The sequence below is a fragment of the Schistocerca gregaria genome, chromosome 5 (genome assembly GCF_023897955.1).
Source record: "Schistocerca gregaria isolate iqSchGreg1 chromosome 5, iqSchGreg1.2, whole genome shotgun sequence".
NCBI classification, from domain to species: Eukaryota; Metazoa; Arthropoda; class Insecta; order Orthoptera; family Acrididae; genus Schistocerca; species Schistocerca gregaria.
The window spans coordinates 469,093,406-469,107,984 of NC_064924.1; the positions used below are offsets into that span (position 1 = coordinate 469,093,406).

The 14,579-nt window shown below is 42.7% G+C and overlaps 1 protein-coding gene across 1 annotated transcript in view; it reads left to right on the top strand.

Annotated features, from left to right (window-relative positions):
• Positions 1-14,579, top strand: part of LOC126273385 (neural-cadherin-like) — an 872,522-nt gene that overhangs the window by 83,115 nt on the left and 774,828 nt on the right. The gene's annotated exons all lie outside the window — the stretch shown is intronic.

The following is a 14,579-nucleotide window of genomic DNA, read 5'->3' on the forward strand; positions in this document are numbered from 1 at the left end:
GAATTATTATATTCTTCTTGAAGTCTGAGGGTATTTCGCATGTTTCATACATCTTGCTCACCAGATGGTAGAGTTTTGTCAGGCCTGGCTCTCCCAAGGCCGTCAATAGTTCTAATGGAATATTGTCTACTCCCGGGGCCTTGTTTCGACTCAGGTCTTTCAATGCTCTGTCAAACTCTTCACGCAGTATCATATCTTCCATCTCATCTTCATCTACATCCTCTTCCATTTCCATAATATTGTCCTCAAGAACATTGCCCCTGTATAGACCCTCTATATACTCCTTCCACCTTTCTGCTTTCCCTTCTTTGGTTATAACTGGGTTTCCATCTGAGCTCTTGATAATCATACAAGTGGTTCTCTTTTCTCCAAAGGTCTCTTCAATTTTCCTGTAGGCAGTATCTATCTTACCCCTAGTGAGATAAGCCTGTACATCCTTACATTTGTCCTCTAGCTGTCCCTGCTTAGCCATTTTGCACTTCCTGTAGGCGCATTGAATTTCCTTTTCGATGAGGCTACAACTCTCTTCTATGGTAAATGTTATCTTTGACCGAATTACCTCCTTGCATTTAACCTTTGTTCATATGAATTTAAATTTATTCTATAGATGTTTAAAAGATAATGCATGACAACCGTTTCCTTTTATCTCCTCTTTTGTATGCTTCTCTCAGTATTTAAGTGTTACAGTTGTTATTCAAAACATTATCAGGGTAATTAATTTTTTTATCACCAATAGTTGTTGCCACTGTCAAAATGACTCACTTCCCTACTTTCAGTTTTCACAAAGTTTGTTATTGGGGTTTTCTGTCCTTGGAGCGTTACAAAGCCCATGGTGGCTTCCATGGTGGGTTGCCATGAAGGGCAAAAATAAAAAAAAGAAAAAAGGAAAAAAACGAAAGAAAAGGGGCGTAGAATGTCGACGGCTTACCGCTGTGCTGTAAGGGTACCGCGGATGACAAGCAAAGTGGTCCTGCTATGAAGCGAAATGGTACCCTAGACCATCACTCCTGCCTGTTGGGCCATTTGGCGTGCGACAGCCAGGTTGGTACCTCAACTGCAGGGGCGTCTCCACTGTTCATCGGGGCTCAGTTGGAAGCAGGACTCATCACTGAAAATTCTATTCCAGTCTATGCGATTCCAGACCGAGGACGTGCCTCAGTCTATGAGATTCCAGACCGAGGACGTGCCTAGAGACGCCCCGGACAGCGGTGGGGTGCCAGCTCGATTGTGGCCCATCACACACCCCGACAATCAGGAGCGATGGTCTGGGGTGTCATTTCTTTTCATGGCAGGACCCCTTTGGTTGTCATCCGCGGATGATATTCTACTGCCCATTTTGTTGCCATTCATATCATGCTATCCTGAGTTTACATTTCAGCAAGATAATGCTCACCTGCACAAGACGAGAATTTCTACTGTTTTTCTTCGTGTTTGCGTTTGCGTTTGTCAAAGTGAACCTTGACCAGCGAGATCGCCGTATCTCTCTCCAGTTGAGAACGTTTGGAGCATTGTGAGAAGCTTCCTCCAACTAGCTCGGGATTTTGACGGCCTAACTCGCCAGTTGGACACAATTTGACACGATATCCCTCAGGGGGACATCCAGCAACTTTATCCTCAATGTCAAGCCGAATAACTGCTTGCATAAGGGCCAGAGGTGGACCAACGCGTTATTGACTTCCTGAATTTGTCAAGGTCTTTCTCTTGAATAAATCATCTAATTTTTCATAAACTGTCATCTTTTTTTGTCTGTGCATTTTCATCTATGCATATTCCGATTTCCGTCCCTTTCGCATAATTCTTTCGTGGTGCATCGCTGTTTTTCGTTTTAGAGTGTACAAGAAATAGATTTTTCCACTTCCTGCTGACGAATTTCGCTGCTTTTAATTGTCATGCAATTTGGCTGATCCGATAGTGCCTATACTACTCGATAGATCAAAAAGAAAAGGTCAGTCTCTGAAATACATGAAGGGATACATGAAGCTCTATTAAAAACAGTGGAACCGACTCAACGCCTAAATCAGACGAGATTTAAATTGGTAACATGAACTGAAAAGTGCACACAACAAATTTAATCCAAATGAGGCTAAGAAATTATTTAAAAAATGTGACAGGGATTGGAATGAACCTGGTATACTTGTCGATAGCGAGGTCACAGCAGATACCGGCAAAAAGACCCATATCTTAACAACAGTTCTTGAGCAACTGCTGAGCCATGTGACTGATCTAGCGTTCGACGAAGCTCACGTCCGAAGACAACCGTACTATGGAAGCTACTCTAAATGCACTGAACCACGGAAAAGTAGCTGCTGTGTTTAGGTGACAAGCTTGCACGCTTCCACCTATACTCATCACAGGGCTACCGAAACTAAAACAGAAATAACATTGGGAGCTCCATAAGTACCATCTTTAGTTTGATGATGAACAGAGATGTCTGTGAGACAGTTTAAAGATAAGGCTGGAATAATAAGTCATGCCTCATTCGACACTTTTACTACATGAACAGTGGAAAAGTAGTAAGTGATAAATATTTTTCCTTTCGTTGTCTTGCAGGCGCTGTCAGCGAGAAAAAATTCTCATAAAGGTTTGAAATTATATGTAAAGTTCGTTGCAAGTGACTAACAAGGGAAGTACACCAGATCGACTGGCTAAAACCGAGTACAAAAGCGTTTATACTGCGAAGCTGTGCTTGTTCTACCACTCATCATGGTTATTTATCTGTAAAACTCCATATTTTTGTACAATCGATGTTTAAACGTTGATGAATATAAAGGCTAGAGAAGTACAAGTCGCTGATGAAATAATATCATGTAGGATGTGTGACCAGCAGATCCACAAAGACATAAATGAGGTATTATCTGGCATAAAAAACACTACTCGATATTTGCTGTAAACAATATACTATACGAGGCGTGTTTTGTAAGAAAGTACTGTTTTGAAATTAAAAAAAGACGTGCTAATATATCTCAATAATTTTATTTTTACAAGAAAGCCTGTACCAGATTTTTTCTACATAATTTTCGTCAATATTTAGGCCCTTGTCATAACGTTGTACCAGCTTTATGCCTTGAGAATGGCAGGGTGTGCTCCTGTCGAAATATCGGCGGTGGCCGACGACGTCAACCGGCAGCAAACCCGTAAGTTATTTGAATACGTTCCTCTTCAGTCTCTTTGCAAGGCATGACCTTGGTGATGTGCTTGGACGAAATGCTATATTCTTCTTTGAAGTCACTGACGAAATGCAAAGAAGCTTTAAAATTGTTCATAGCAACTGCCACTGCGGCTCAACAGCCACGCTTGAATGTGCCAGTAGCGACCACTCATCCATAGTCTCTAGCTTTGTGAAACTATGCTCTGACAGATTCTTTTATAGCCTTCAATTTTGATGTTTTGCTTCCCTTGAAGTTGCTTGGGTCTTCCCTTTTGTGCATCACATAATCTTAATTGTCTTGAAATTGGATGTAGGACGTGTACAGTTATAAGGGTTGATTAATTTCGCTGCGATTCCTGATGGGCCAGATGGTGAGTAGCCTGCTACACACCTTTGAATTGACAATTGGTCATAAATATTGTTCGTTATTCTGTTATCAATACTCTGTATCACAATGGGTCGTGTTATTATTGGGAATGAAGGTGCTTATTCACTTATACTTGCAGTTCCTTCAGTAGTTGACGAGAGCATTGGAATTCTCACACCCCGTCAGACACAATTATTACCCCTACCCAATTTGTCAGAGTGTATGTCTGTTAAATCCCTAGTATTTTTGCGTTATGATGTCACACAACGTGCGTGCTAACGGCTCATCCTCTACTCCAATTACAGCCTCATTATCCGGGGTGTAAGTTCGACGTGCGTTTTCGCGGAGCAGGTTCACTACGTTCACAGGATCAAATGGCTTCAGTACTGACGTCAGTAATTGCTCCTCATTACCGCACACTGCCTACACAGCTACGGCGCAGTGGGGCTAGTACGCTAACCTCCAGATGCCACTAACTGCCGAATGACTTTGATACCTATTCGAACAGTATAACATAATTTAAATGCGTTTCCAAGCACTTTTAGCCGTTCGAACAGGGTACTTCCGTTGAAAGTACTCTCATTCCCAAATAGTGGACGAATAAAGTCTGGGAATTCACGCATCGCGAGCTACGCTTCTTTTTCACCCCCACCATTTTGATGGGTGGGTAGTTCTTACCCCCATAGCGATTGTCACCTGAGAGTAAGGTATATTTCTATCACGTTTGGTTGAAATCAGTCCAGTGGTTTAGGGGGAGATGTGGAAGACACGCACACCCACACACCCACCCACCCACACACACACATATATATATATATATATATATATATATATATATATATATATATATACTCCTGGAAATGGAAAAAAGAACACATTGACACCGGTGTGTCAGACCCACCATACTTGCTCCGGACACTGCGAGAGGGCTGTACAAGCAATGATCACACGCACGGCACAGCGGACACACCAGGAACCGCGGTGTTGGCCGTCGAATGGCGCTAGCTGCGCAGCATTTGTGCACCGCCGCCGTCAGTGTCAGCCAGTTTGCCGTGTCATACGGAGCTCCATCGCAGTCTTAACACTGGTAGCATGCCGCGACAGCGTGGACGTGAACCGTATGTGCAGTTGACGGACTTTGAGCGAGGGCGTATAGTGGGCATGCGGGAGGCCGGGTGGACGTACCGCCGAATTGCTCAACACGTGGGGCGTGAGGTCTCCACAGTACATCGATGTTGTCGCCGGTGGTCGGCGGAAGGTGCACGTGCCCGTCGACCTGGGACCGGACCGCAGCGACGCACGGATGCACGCCAAGACCGTAGGATCCTACGCAGTGCCGTAGGGGACCGCAGCGCCACTTCCCAGAAAATTAGGGACACTGTTGCTCCTGGGGTATCGGCGAGGACCATTCGCAACCGTCTCCATGAAGCTGGGCTACGGTCCCGCACACCGTTAGGCCGTCTTCCGCTCACGCCCCAACATCGTGCAGCCCGCCTCCAGTGGTGTCGCGACAGGCGTGAATGGAGGGACGAACGGAGACGTGTCGTCTTCAGCGATGAGAATCGCTTCTGCCTTGGTGACAATGATGGTCGTATGCGTGTTTGGCGCCATGCAGGTGAGCGCCACAATCAGGACTGCATACGACCGAGGCACACAGTTCCAACACCCGGCATCATGGTGTGGGGAGCGATCTCCTACACTGGCCGTACACCTCTGGTGGTCGTCGAGTGGACACTGAATAGTGCACGGTACATCCAAACCGTCATCGAACCCATCATTCTACCATTCCTAGACCGGCAAGGGAACTTGCTGTTCCAACAGGACAATGAACGTCCGCATGTATCCCGTGCCACCCAAAGTGCTCTAGAAGGTGTAAGTCAACTACCCTGGCCAGCAGGATCTCCTGATCTGTCCCCCATTGAGCATGTTTGGGACTGGATGAAGCGTCGTCTCACGTGGTCTGCACGTCCAGCACGAACGCTGGTCCAACTGAGGCGCCAGGTGGAAATGGCATGGCAAGCCGTTCCACAGGACTACATCCAGCATCTCTACGATCGTCTCCATGGGAGAATAGCAGCCTGCATTGCTGCGAAAGGTGGATATACACTGTGCTAGTGCCGACATTGTGCATGCTCTGTTGCCTGTGTCTATGTGCCTGTGGTTCTGTCAGTGTGATCATGTGATGTATCTGACCCCAGGAATGTGTCAATAAAGTTTCCCCTTCCTGCGACAATGAATTCACGGTGTTCTTATTTCAATTTCCAGGAGTATATATATATATATATATATATATATATATATATATAATTTCTGTAATATGTAATGGATACTCTATAGTAAAAATTTGTAGGTAACGCTGAGTTTGGCGCATGGTATTTCCCTAGAGATTAGCGTAATTAATAACTGATTCAACGTACAATATCCATTGTATAATGCAAGAATATATCTTGTAAGTAATTCGTAAGTACTCCTAAACGATTTAAAGAATCTTTTGTTGCCGTTTTAAAATCTTATCTAGTATACTGTTCTTCCCCTTCAAAAAAAGAAAGAAAAAGACAAAAACCAAACCAGACTAATACAGCTACTGTTATTCCTCGCATCTTTAAGAGAAGTTTCTGGATAGTTCCAATATTTCCAATAGCTGAATCAGTAAATACTTGTGTCGTACTGCATTTAACGTGAATGAAGCTCAGTGTTTCCTTTAGTGTCGTTGACGAATGTGTCGTTTTCGGTCAGCATTCGATGTATTACTGCTTTTTTACCAGATCAGCTGTTGCGTTGTTTGACGTTGGTACTACTGTTCGCTACAAAACTGCCCCAGACACATTACTATCAGTCGTAAGTGCTGTTGTTGCTCAAAATGAGCAGACTGTCGTATCGTGAAAGTCTCAAACCTCATGCTTCTGCACCTCAGTTGAATAGCAAGCGTCGTTCGGCATTAAAACTGTCTCATTTGTCACCGGCCCACCTCGCACCCCATTGCGCTCGTTCTTAAAAGTGCATCGCTGGGCAACCAGTTCAATTGCTCGTAATTACTCTGGTAGACACGTAAAGGGGTTCTCAACTGTAACATAACAAATTGATGAACCAGTAGACAACTAGCCTTCTCTGAAACTGTCCTTCGTTGTAAATAATAGTTCGTCCTTCTTCCATGTTTACCCTCTTCATCGCAATTTCATACAACAGTCAGCGATGCGTATATTTTTTCCTTTCTTTTTTTTTTGTCCATCTTTTCTTCCTCGCCTATAATCAGCAACCGCCAATAAAATATTGTATTCCCGTGTGTTTTACCTATGTTCCACAGATCTCGCATTGCTCTGATGAAACATTTCCGCTGACTTACTTCCTTGTCAGTTTCATGTTATACCTTCGCAATTCTGACGTTATCCGGGCATATTAACATCCTTCATATGCTCCCAGTATTTGTTCTCCGCTTTTATTCTGCTAATTTTTAATTTCATTTGTGTTGTGTACGCACTACATGCGATTAAGATTTGCATTGTGTACCCCAGTGTTTGGAAAGAAAGTATTACCTTTATTGTGAATACTTTCTTCATGAACGGCAATCTGCTTCTACTGCCCTTGTTTGTGCTTAACTACATATACCGTTCGACTGGTTTGATGTCGTGCTTCCCCTCCGCAAATTACAAACTAACTTTTCTTATGTCTTATTTCATACTACAACCAGCATCATCCATAATGTTGTATGTATTTTGATTTTTGTCTGATGGAACAAAGTTTTACCTCCGCTGCAACTTACATGCTGAATTTTATTATTCTTCAACAAATCCTCTTTCGGTAAGGGGTTTCCAACAGCCCTGTCTTCCTCCATACCCTTACTAATATTTCTTATTTTATATTTACCTTGTTCACTTAATCTTTAGCCCCTTCTTGCAACATCGCATTATAAATTCTTCTAGCTTCTTTTTTCCAGATTTAGTCATGGTCCATGTTTAACTCCCATGGCCGCTGTGCTCCAGCAGTTCTTCCGTAATTCTCTGTCAGTAGCGAACGCCGTTAAAGCTTTTGTGGAGATCATCTTACAACGCCTGTGCTTATTTGTTTCTAATCGCTCCCTTCTTTCAGCTGTCTTCTGTATGAACACACGTACAGGAGTAGCGTTTCACTTGCAGTGTCTGCACGTTCGATGCTTAGTTACTTGCCGTTCTGCTTTCTGTTCCTCTTCCTCTCTTTCGTCTTGCTTTGTTTACCATCTATAGAAATTCTGTGTTAGGAAGAATGTCCATTGAATTCAAATCTTCATTGCGTTTGACAGAAGGAACCATTTATACTTCCTTTATTATACCGTACCTAGCTGTATGTTTCGTAAGTATGGGAGAGAAAACAATAAATCTCGGTTTACATCGTTTCATCCATAGCTTTAACTTGCAAGCTATAAGCTGAAAGATGATCAAATGTTATGTAACGTTCCAACAACACAGTTGAAAGCATTCACAACGTACCGTACTTCTGTTTGTGTCCTAAGAGTCACATATTATTATTTTTGTTTTGTTTTCTTTGTATACTCCGATCGACGATGAACAAGCATTGAAAGGGGCTTATTATGTCACCAGTTTCAAAAATAGTCAGTTATTTATAAGAGTCAAGATCAATCTTGCACATTTAATGATCAACACTACTGATATTCTCAGATACTACAGGAATTTTAATAGAGAAGAGTAATGTGCCTAAACGAACGGGGTAAGAGGTTTGTTGTTAAAGAACGAACGGGGTTAGAGGTTTGTTGTTAAAGACCGTAGACTTCCACCTCCGCTGTGTCCAATGTTTGGTGGACATCATTAATCACAAATTTAACTAAAGGTAGTCTGAGTCTATTTTGGCGGCACAGCTAACTTAAATATGGGAAGGTTAAGAGATGCAGCTGTGTTTCTAGTAACCATCCCATGTACTGACTGTATTAAAATGTAATGTTATTATTACTTATGCAGTCACTTGTCCTGCTTCAGGGAAAACCTTACCGCTTGAAATACCTGGGCAGCCAGTGAGGGTGGGATTATTGGTAGTAGGGAGCTACAATGTTAGGGAAGTTATGGGGCCCCTTAGGGATGTGGCTGCCAAGGAGGGGAAGAAAGCCAATGTGCACTCTGTGGGCACAGCGGGTAGAATCATTGCAGCCGCGGAACGGGTCTTTCCATATGCCGTGAAGAGCACAAGGGTGGAGATAACTGCAGGTGGGCCGGCCAGAGTGGCCGAGAGGTTCTAGGCGCTATAGTCTGGAACCACGCGACCGCAACGGTCGCAGGTTCGAATCCTGCCTCGGGCATGGATGTGTGTGATGTCCTTAGGTTAGTTAGGTTTAAGTAGTTCTACGTTCTAGGGGACTGATGGCCTCAGAAGTTAAGTCCCATAGTGCTCAGAGCCATTTGAACCATTTTTCAACTGCAGGTGGTGGCGCACGTCGGTACCGATGATGCGTGTCGCTTTGGATCGGGAGAGATTCTCTCTGGTTTGGAGCGGCTAAAAGAAGTGATAAAGGCTGCCAGTCTTGTTTGCGAGATGAAAGCAGAGCTCATCATTTGCAGAATAGTCTACAGGACAGATTGTGGACCTCTGGTACAGAGCCGAGTGGAGGTTCTGAATCAGAGGCTCACACGCTTTTGTGAACTGTGTAGGCTGGAGATCTCTCGACTTGCGCCATAGGGAAGTGGCGTTTCGGCTTCTGCTAAATAGGTCAGGAGCCCATTACACGTAGGAAGCAGCTACACGCGGTTGTGTGTGGCGTGGACTGCGCGGTTATTTTTTTTTATCTTGAGTTACAGGATCTCTGGGAAACACAAAAAGGGCTTCAGTCTCAAATGGTGCAGATCGAACTCGAGAAGATCTAAAACCACGGGTATAACAGCTGTAAATTGTCGAATCTATGTTGGAAAAGTACCATCCCTCCAAGCGCTAAGGGAAAGCGCTGATACTCAAATAGTTATAGGCATTGAAAGGTGGCTGAAGCCGGAGATACGTTCAGCCGAAATTTTTGCGAAGAATCTAACATTGCTCAGAAGGAACAGACTGAATGCGTTTGGCGGTGGCGTGTTTGTTGCTGTTAGAAGTAGTTTATCTCGTACCGAAATTGAAGTAGATACTTCCCGTGAGTTAGTATGGGAAGAGGTTATTCTTCACGAACGGCATAAAAGAAAAGCAGGCTCGTTTTACCGACCTCCCGATACAGACGTTACAATTGCTGAATGGTTCGAAGAAAACTTGACTCTAATTTTATACACGTATCCGACTCATACAATTACAGTTGGTGGTGACTTCAATTTGCCCTCGACATGTTGGCGAAAACACATGTTTAAATCCGGAGCTACGCATTAAACATCATTCGAATTTGTGCTAATCGCATTGTCTGAAAATTATTTCGAGCAATTAGTTGATGAGCTCTCTCGACTAGTAAACAGTTGTGAAAATACATTTGATCCCTTAGCAAAAAATAATCCTGAGCTAATAACAAGCATCAAAACGGACATTGTGATCAGTGAACACAGGGATGTCGTAGCGAGACTGAATACCGTAACTCCCAAATCCTCCAAAAATAAAAGAAAACACATCTATTAAAAAAAACAGATAAAAATTAGCTTGACGCCTTCCTGAGAGACAATTTCCACTCTTTCCAAATTAACAATGTACGTGTAGACCAGATGTGGCTTGAATTCAGAGAAGTGGTATTGACAGCTAGTGAGAAATTTATATCAAATAAATTAATAAACAACGGAGCTGATCCCCCAAGGTACACGAAACAAGTCATAACACTGTTGCAGAAACAACGGAAAAAGAGTGCCAAATTTAAACGAACACAAAATCCCTAAGATCGGTTATCTTTTACAGAAGCTCTAAGTAGCACGGACGTCAGTGCGATGTGCTTATAATAGCTTCCATTACGAAATTTTTTCTCTAAACCGGACAGAAAATTCTTGCCGGATGTGAAGTATGTTAACGCCAAGAAACAATACATGCCTTCTCTGCACGATAGCAATGGAAATACTATCGACGACAGTGCTGCTAAAGCAGAGTTACTAAACACAAACCATCATCAGTTATTTTGCTCCTCAAATAGCAAAACTCCTTTACTACTTTAAGTGTCTCATTTCCTAATCTAATTCCCTAAGCACCACCCGACTTAATTCGACTACATTCCATTATCCTCGTTTTGCTTTTGTTGATGTTCATCTTATACCCTCCTTTCAAGACATTGTCCATTCCGTTCAACTGCTCTTCCAAGTCCTTTGCTGTCTCTGACAGAATTACAATGGCATCGGCGAACCTTAAAGCTATTATTTCTTCTCCATGGATTTTAATACCTACTCCGAACTTTTCTTTTGTTTCCTTTATTGCTTGCTCAATATACAAATTGAATAACATCGGGGATAGGCTACAACCCTGTTTCAGTCCCTTCCTAACCACTGCTTCCCTTTCATACCCCGACTCTTATAACTGCCATCTGCTTTCTGTGCAAATTGTAAATAGCCTTTCACTCTCTGTATTTTACCCCAGGCACCTTCAGCAATATATGGTCGTGCACTGTCTTTTTGAAAAGTGGCTTCTGAGGTGTTGCGCAGAAAGGGTATGGCCAGAAGTCGCAGGATGTCATTCACATATGTCACACTGGTCACAGTACCGTGGACACATGCCAGCTGTGATTTGTGGTTGTACCCCATAGCACACCACAACATAAGGCCTTGAGGTGGCGCTGTATGCCTTGTGCGAATGCATCACTGCGATGCCGCTCCTCTATCTGCAGCGAACCAAAATGCGGCCATGATTTTCCAACAAATAGAACCTGGATTCGTCCGAAAAACTACCATTCCTGTCCGCAGTCAGGTAGTTCCATACACCATTGTCTTCTAACATGTTGATGAACATTCATGAAAGGTAGACGGGGTGAGCGGACGAAGCTCACGTAATCCATGCCGTAATAAACGGCGACGTACTGTCACCTCAGATGGTGTACAATGTGTTACAGTGCTCCACTGTTGCGCCAGAGCCAAGGAGGACGCAGGTCTGTACTGCAAAGCCGTTCGTATGAGGTATCGATCTTCTCAGGGAGTGGTCTCGTCGTGTCCTAAGGCTTTCCGTGAACGATTCTGCACGTACCCGTTTCATTGCCGAAACACTTCGTCCCACACGAGCAACGATTTCCCTGGCAGATGCATCGCATTATCTGATATCAACAACGTGCCCTCTTTCAAACTCAATGACTTGACGGTACGGTTCGCGCATAAGTCTTCGAGGCATCCTGCACGTCTGCTCAAGGCACACTGAGCTATTACGTTCTGTTTATAGCGACAACGAGACCTGCAGGCGCATTTTACCGATAGCTGGTGTTGCGCAGCGATATCGCTGTTGACTTTGAATCCTCCGGGCGACATGGTTCAAATGCCAATCGTTTCTATGGAACATACTAATGTACATGTCACGTGAATATGAACGTCCTATCTCTAGCCGTTGAAGCTGTTCTGTTTGTTCTGAACGTGAGTGTGGCAGGTAATGGTGGTTTCGTAAAGGCGTTCTTTAAATCCTTTTTCACTCCTTGCTCACATTCCTTGGAACTCAGATTCCAAATTTCCAGCGCGTCTTGCCATGGATGTACGGTTGTGATTCTGCCTCACCGTAACTTGCTGGACACGCCTAGCACCGGACCGCCTGCAGGCCAGCTAGCTGACGCTAAGCGAGGGAAGCCCCACCGCACGTTGTTTATAGCGGCAGGCGCGCACCGCGGCCGGATGCTTCACTTCCAGCCACAAGCCTCGTGTGTTTACGTGAAAGCCACGACGCACACGCGCTCTAAAAATTCTTGAGGTGCACAGGTTTATATTCACAAGATAAACGACGACATCGATAAACACGGTTGCGTTACCGCAGCGTCCGTTGTTCCTAGAGGGTGTAGCAAACTGTCGGTAAAAAGAGCGTATGTCTGCTTTCATAAAACTGGGAACTATAGCTTCACAGAGGCGGATATTTGATCAAATGAGCACTCTTATAATTTACACATACATTTGTTATACTACTACTACTACTACTACTACTACTTATTATTATTATTATTATTATTATTATTATTATTATTATTATTATACTCCTCCTGCCCGTCAAGGATTTGACAGTTGTGCCTGTTCCGTCTTCACTTTTCGCTGTCACCTCGTTCTGGATCCTCCTACGTTCCTTCTGCCTCGGGGCTGCTTATGCTTGGCGTGCCGTGATGTGGTATTCTCTCTACATTCATTCTTTGTACGAGATGTTTCTATAAGGTTTTATTGTCATTTCATTAATACCGTAAATATTTCTTCCCCTGTGACGCTTTTAACTTTCCTGAAAAATCTCATTTCTGCTGCTTGTAGTACACTTTTATCATTTTTATGGGGCTCTATGACTCGTTTCCATGTACCAATATAGGTGTAGTGATGGTTTCATAAAATTTTAATTTTGTTTCCATCCGTATTTTGTTTTGGAATGTTTTGTTTATCATTGGGCATACTGATTCATATTTGTTAATCTTATTCTTGATATCCTTGTTCATATCAAAGGTAGTATCACACCTCAAAAAATTGAAGCTAGAGACATGCTCAAGTGGAGTATTATCTGTTATTATTTTTGAGCCGGTGGGATATTTCCAATAATGAGGCATCGTTTTAGTTTTCTTTGCTGATTCACAAATCTCATATTCTCTTCTCGCTAACATAACTTGTATATTGCGTTTTGTAGCTCATCTTCACTTTCTTCAAAAATTGTTACATCATATGCGTATATAATTACATGAACATATTTATTTCTATTAATCTGTACACTTGGATTTTCATCCTGTCTCTAGTTCTTAATCAGACTACAGATTAATGTTGGTGACAGGCTACAGCGCTGTTTATCTCCTTATAGGTGATATTTCCTTCAGTTTTCATATTAATTTTGTGTCTTTGTATAAGCCTTTTGTGGCCTGAATAAGTTGTTTAGGATACCCTGCTTTAATCATTATGTTCAAAGGTTTTTGTTCTATTAACCCTGTTAAAAGCTTTTAGGAAGTTAATAAAAGGTACCTATGTCTGCAAATTTGAATTCTCGTCGTTTCTCTAAAATTATTTTCATGGTAAATATACAAGGTATGAGAACCCCAGGCAAGTGATAGCGGAATTACAAAGAAACACAAAAGTTAATATTTGTATGTAAGTATGGATTTTTTTCAATTTTCTTACTTACAGATACTTTCTTATTACATATTCGCTTCAATTCCGTCTTTTATTTTCACATTTTCAGCTTGTTTCTTCTTTTTCTTTTCAAATGCGACCTTCTGATGGCCAAACGAGATGTTCAAAATGTCTACCACAAAATGTATAACACAAACTTCTAAACACAGCATCGTGGATCGTGTAAGTCGCGCCTATATTCCATGAGTCTGCTGTATCTGCTGGAATCCTTCTTGAACACTTTAGCGAAGGATGTCAACTTTCGCAGTGGGTCTTGAACACACTATAAAACCCAATGGACTGAGATCAATAGATCGAGTAGACCAAGATATTGCTACTCCATAAGCTATCAATTTATTGGGAAAACATTAATTTAAAATTGTTCTTGCTTGCAGAGCAGAATGAGGTGGTGTCCCATCGTTCATTAACAACATGTTCTCACGTAACTATAGCGGACCGTCTTCCAGCAAAATATTTAAATATTCCATTAAAAATTTACTGTATGATGCTCCAGTCAGTGTTCCATGGAGAATGAAATGTCAAATTAAACTGTCTCCAGTTATGCCAGTCCATACATTATGCTAAACTGTTGTTGATGCCTTGTTTTCAGGACTGCAAAAGGAATCTTATCCGCACATACATAATCGTTGTGATAATTCTGCACTCACTTCCTTGTATACTTTACTTAATCAGTGAATAGTATGGTAGACAGAAGGTGTCGCTCCTGACCACACAACCAAGTACAAAAAGCTTTTCGAGACTGGAAAACTGTCTCGATAAGACATTGCACTGTCTAAAGATGCGTCAGATACACGAGTGACTCTCATAACATTTTCCATACCGTCACGTGACTCACATTCTCAGTTTCTGCTATTTC